Genomic DNA, 6271 nt, shown 5'->3' with positions numbered 1-6271 from the left:
ATAAATCAGTTAAGCGAACCAAAATGATAGAAAGAAGAGTAGAAACCCTGACAAAAATGGTGTGTGATTAACAAGTTAAACTTGTTTTACCAACAGCATCAACAGTACTGTCAACGTCACCAGCATCGTCAGCACAGTCAACATCAGAATCAACAACACCTATAACATCACAAACTCCGTCAGTTCAAGAATCACTGTGGACATCATTACGAATCAATAACGTGTATATTGTATCAACAAGTTATGAAGAATTAACTCATTCCCTCTGAAGAAATTATATATATATTTTATATATATATATATATATTATTTGAAATAAAAAACAAATCTTTCCGTGCTAAGCTATTGTGTGTGAATCTTAACTACTCAGTTAATTCATATTACAAATATGCAATAATGTACGTCCCTCACCCGCGACTTAACCATCGTTAACTACAATCTCTGTCTCAATTCAACAAATTCCAATTCCTAATAAATCAAGTATATATTTGATTTTACACTTCATCATTGATGTAACCGAAACTTTTCAGATAACATCATTCGTACTTTGCGAAGTTCACAAGAATTTAACGAAAACCAACATCACTTCTCAACAAATAACGAAGTATTGATTCATAATTTCAATATTATTGAAGAAATACTTATGTAACCTCTAAACCTTCAAGGAATTATTCAATTCTAGTTCCAACCGTAAATCGAATGAGTTTAATTTAGTATTAACTCATTAAAATCTATGTTACATCTAAGGAGAATATATACATATATATTTTCATAAAGACTGTAATAAAATTCTTATGTACAAAATATTAATTGTGAAAATTTTTTAACGGGTAGGTAATACCCGAGAGATATATATAAATTCACAATTAATATGTTACATTTTTCGAATCAGATTAAGCAAATTTTCAATTATACTTCCTACTTTCACAATAATATACATTCTTTCATAGAAATCAAAACAACCATACTCATTCAAACCCAATTACGTATTCTGATTTTAAAATCTCAGAATTCGATTCGAGATATAACCGGTACCATTACTTTTAGATTCCTACATCTTTCAAAGCTATACTTTGACTTCAAAAGTGTGTTAGAACATCAAATGTATACAAATGATTACAATCTATGTTCAAACCCTTCGAAAATCTCTGAAGACACTTCAAATAATGAGCAATCGAGATGATGATCCAACCACATATTACCCACAGTTATGTACTTAAAAAGCTCTCGAAACCAAAGTCATAATTCAACACATATCTGTGTCAGATCTTTTGGCATTTATTAGCAAAAATAACCTTGCAATTCCTTTGCAAAGTAGCAAATTATATCACAGCTCCAGCAAGACAACTTCAATTTTTTCATTCGGAGTAGCCTTATCATAATTTTGATATATGTGATTACACTTTTGTTACCGGAGAACCTTTCATATTCCACCACATTAGCAATAAACTTACCAACAACTTCACTGATCTTAGCCATTCCGAAGAATCTTTATATTTATCGAAACCTCATCATTTACTCATCTGCCTCTTGTAACGAGAATTGTCATACGAATCATTGAGAGTTAGCAATCAGTATTTTGAAATCTCACAGCATGTTGACGCCAACAGTTATACATAACGTCTATTTCCAAGGCTTACATACTTCGAATGTGAAGTTTCTGAAAAACTCTCTGAACCGCGAACTAGTTCTCGAAATGCTGATGAAGCAACAAAAACTGTAAATGACCTTAGCAGTAAAAAGTTTGATGATAAAGATTAGTGTATTAACAAAGCTCAGAAATAGAGAAGTTTTGGAACTGGAAAACGAATTGAGCAAAGTATGAAGGAGGCTGTGGACAAATCACAAAGACTGAACCTGCCTTCAAAGAATCCAAATGATTCAGTGTCTGCTGAAGTCATTAACGAATACCTTGCTCCTGACACTAAACCCTTACAGACAATATTCTTCATCATCCTCTGATATTAGAAATTCTAAGATATCATCGTATCTTTCATTATAAATATCCTCCATATTTCTAAAGATATTTCCATAACTATTCTTATCTGGAATCATTTATCTCTTTGCGTTATCTGTATTACATCAAAAAGGAAACTGTTTAGTTCCTATACTCTGTAAACCTTTGAGTTTAAAATATGAATGTTTTTGAAGTAGTGTTGGAAACTGAAGCATGAGTTAGTATAATATAATGACACTTGATCAACGTGATTATATTACAGTAATTCATGCTGAGTTTCTAAATGGAACGTGATGATTCACAGATCATAACATCATCATGTGCCATGTTATACGACTCTTGTATTCTATTTAACCTTTAATATATCAAGAAAATATTTCTTGATGATTCGGCCTTTTCCAAGGTATTCTAGTAATTTGACAAGTCAAGATCGTGCCATCACAATTTCCTTCCTAGAACGTTAACAATGTTCATTCCGAAAATCATATTTGTGAATTCTGGACCATTACAAGTGGTGCTTAATCGCAAGAAGAAGAAACGAAAGGACAAAACTCCGAAATATAAATTGGGGTATAAATTGCAGCAAATAAAAGAGACCATTAACTGTGGATGACAATGATTATAGAAGATAGAAACAGAGACTTTGAAATATAAGGGAAGATATAAAGCCCAACGACAAACCAAAAATTATAAACCATATATATCGATGCATATAGCAATATAAAGACACGGGAGAACTAGAAACACTATAAACCCAAGAGTATAGTAGAAGTAAATAGATTCTTCCGGCGGTAGATGAAAAAGAAGAATGACCGATATGAAAGTTATAAGTATATCGAGAATCAGAACTGGATGGAGCATATTGATGAATACTTTAAAATATGAGTTGAGGGAGAAAGAATAGAAGGTGATGAAACATGACTAGGAACTTAGAAATCAACAGATTTAACTCACACAATGACGGAATAAGTGAATCAAACCCTCTAGTGAATAGGTTAAGCTTTTTGTGATTAATTTAGTCATACCACAACTAAATCAAGTGTGATTAGATCAACACCTAGAGCTATTATTCACCACCTGTGTGATTTGGGTTGAGAGAGAATCGGAGGAGCTCACCAGATCTGAGTGTGTGTAACAAATGAGAGGATTAACCTAAAAATAAAGAACATAAGACGTTATATACCCCTGCTGTTGACTCACCCGTACGATTCATCCATCACACATACGAGTTAGCTTCATCAGCCGTACGGGTGATCACTCACTCGTGTCTTCTCATTTAGATTGTAATTGTGACTTAGCTCAGCATCAACCGTGCGTATGAGCCTGTCAGCCGTACGAGTGAGGCTTCACTCGGACGTCTGACTAAGTCTAACATAGTCAAACATCCACATCTCATTCCTGCAGTTGCTGTAACCACATACAAGCACAAATAGGATAATAACAAACGATCATGGTGGCCTGTAAACTGTTGTACCTGCAATGGACGTGGGTAGATGTCTAGGGACTTGCATAAAATGCATCAACAGAAGGTGTGAGTTGTAAGAAAAGGAAGGAGGTGAATTTATAAGAAAATCTCCGACAGAACAATTAAAATGGACGATCGCATTTAAAGCAGATCCTAATTCCTTTTGTTACCGGAGAATCAAATCTTATTACAAAGATTTTCTTCAAATCCCTTGAAATCTGGAAATCAATCATATCTACGTCAAATGATAAGATGAATCTACACTTACTCATTTCACTCTTCTATGTTAGCTTCATTCGTACTCTTCATATAAATGGATTGTTTATCCAAATTATTCGCTGATGATAAAACTCTAATTTTCAGCCTGTATGCATCATGAAAACATACTTATTATCATTCACGACCTTTCCACTCAAATTTCGGGACGAAATTTCTTTAACGGGTAGGTACTGTGATAACCCGGAAATTTCCAATCAAATTTAAACTTTATCTTTATATTATTCCGACACGATAAGCAAAGTTTGTTAAGTTAAATCTCAAGAATTTTAAATTGTGTTCATACATTCATTATAACCTCGACCAAATTCAGACGATTCACGAACCGTTATATATAAATAAATATGTATATATATGTATATATATATATTATAACTTGAGAATATTAATAAAGTATTAAACGTATAATACTTTACATGATCGTATTTGTTTCAATATGTTTATCGATGGAATTAGAAGATAATATCAAATTGTTGATTTATCAGATACATTATGATATGATTACGGGTCTACGTTATGAGGTCCACTGTGATTTAAGAAATCTATTCTTTTTGACAACATTCGGAAAATGGTAAAGTGATTTATAAGTAAGAACGTGAAGTGTAAATAACTTAGATGTTGGATATCGACAAGTTATGTAACTCGACATTTTTCATTAAGATGATTTCATACGTTTATTTAACCTTTGAACTTTATCTCATGTTTCACCAACAAACTGTAATTTAAAAACTTGAAACCTATTATAAATATATATGATTCTACTTTTTTAAAACATTTTATGATATAACGATTTCCATTATTTTAACCTTTAAACAAAATGATTCTTAAAAATATATTTGGTTTTGGAAAACAAAAGTATTATATTTATTTGATTTAGTTTTAAACGTACAAAAACGTTTTCAGTTTAAAAAGAACTTTATTATTAAAACGTATATAACTTTTATAAATATCTAGAACCACTTTTGACAACTCATTACTTAACCAGTATGATAAAGATAACGATATTTATATTTTATTTTATTAAATATATATAACGATTTAAATTAATATTATATATATTTATACGCGTGTTATACGTACATAGTTTTATACTTTTACTATACTTAAAGTTTACCTTTACTTTATTTTTACTTTACTTTAACTTTAATAATTCACTTTAATAATTCATACTTTAATAATTCACTTTAATAATTCATACTTTAATAATTCACTTTAATAATTCAAAAATCTATTATAAATAGAATTCAATAGGTTTCATTATTTCATAGAAACTTGAAAATATTTTTCTCTAAACTCTCTCAATCGATTTACATATATATATTTACTCCGTATTTTTTCAAGATATTATTAGTATACATAAAATATTACGTCAGAGTGCTGTCCGAGTGATTTCGAAATTGTTTTTCGAGTGGGATTGGATTAAGGAAATTATGGGTTATAGCTATGGAGGTGATTGGTATGGTTCATGGGTATGCTCGTGAGGTCAATATAGTGTTTATCATCTCCGTTGCGTCTACGTACCTTTCCTGCAATATTGAATCTCAATATTGATACGTGAGTACTCATAATTTAACTTTTACATACTAATAGTGTATCCCTGACTAGTGCTCGAGAAGATATAGGATTATGCATGTTTGTACTTTTGATATTGCCTTTAGTTAGGTTATGTTGAATCCTGAATTAGTTATATATGTGACTGAGATAAGGTATAAGATATGCATGTCGTTGGAAAGCTAGCGAAAAATTAAGAACTTTTCATTTAGATATCGAATTATTTCGATGAACGGATTTAAAGTTATAGTCCATCGAAATTTTGTATTATTATTAAAAATGATTATTATTATCGTCATTATTATCGTCGTTCTAGTTTTTTCTTATTATTATTATTATTATCTTTATTAATAAAAGGATTTATCATTAAAAATTGTTAATTTTTTTTATTATTACTATCGTTATTATCGTTAAAGTTATAATTAGTATTATTATTATTATCCAATTATTATTATTATTATTATTATTATTATTATTATTATTATTATTGGTATTATTATTATTATTATCATTATTAATATATATATCATTATTTAAAAATGGTTATTGTTATTGTTATTATTATTATTACTATATTATCATTAAGATAATTATTAGTATTATCGTTAATAATGTTATAGTAACTATCATTATTAATATTAGGGTAATTAAAACAAATATTTGTAACACCTAATTATTTTGATTACTATTTTTATCATTATTACGAACACGATATAAAAGACGATTAAAAGCTATTAAACGAAACGATTAGGAAATAATGGGTAAGAGTATCATGATGAAATTAAAATATTATAAGATATTGATTTAGATAAAATTATCGTTCTTATTATTTTTATCATTACTATTATTATTAAAATTATCGTTAGTATTAAAACTATCATTTTAACAAAAATTATCATTTTAATAGAAATGTCATTGTTACTATAAAATATCATTATTATTATTATTTTAAATAGAATTATTATTTTAAAGATAATATTAAAAATTATCGTAAATATTAAAGTTATCATAATTAGAATTAT

This window comes from Rutidosis leptorrhynchoides, chromosome 2, assembly GCF_046630445.1.
Source record: "Rutidosis leptorrhynchoides isolate AG116_Rl617_1_P2 chromosome 2, CSIRO_AGI_Rlap_v1, whole genome shotgun sequence".
Lineage (NCBI taxonomy): Eukaryota > Viridiplantae > Streptophyta > Magnoliopsida > Asterales > Asteraceae > Rutidosis > Rutidosis leptorrhynchoides.
Note: the sequence above shows the minus strand (reverse complement) of the source record.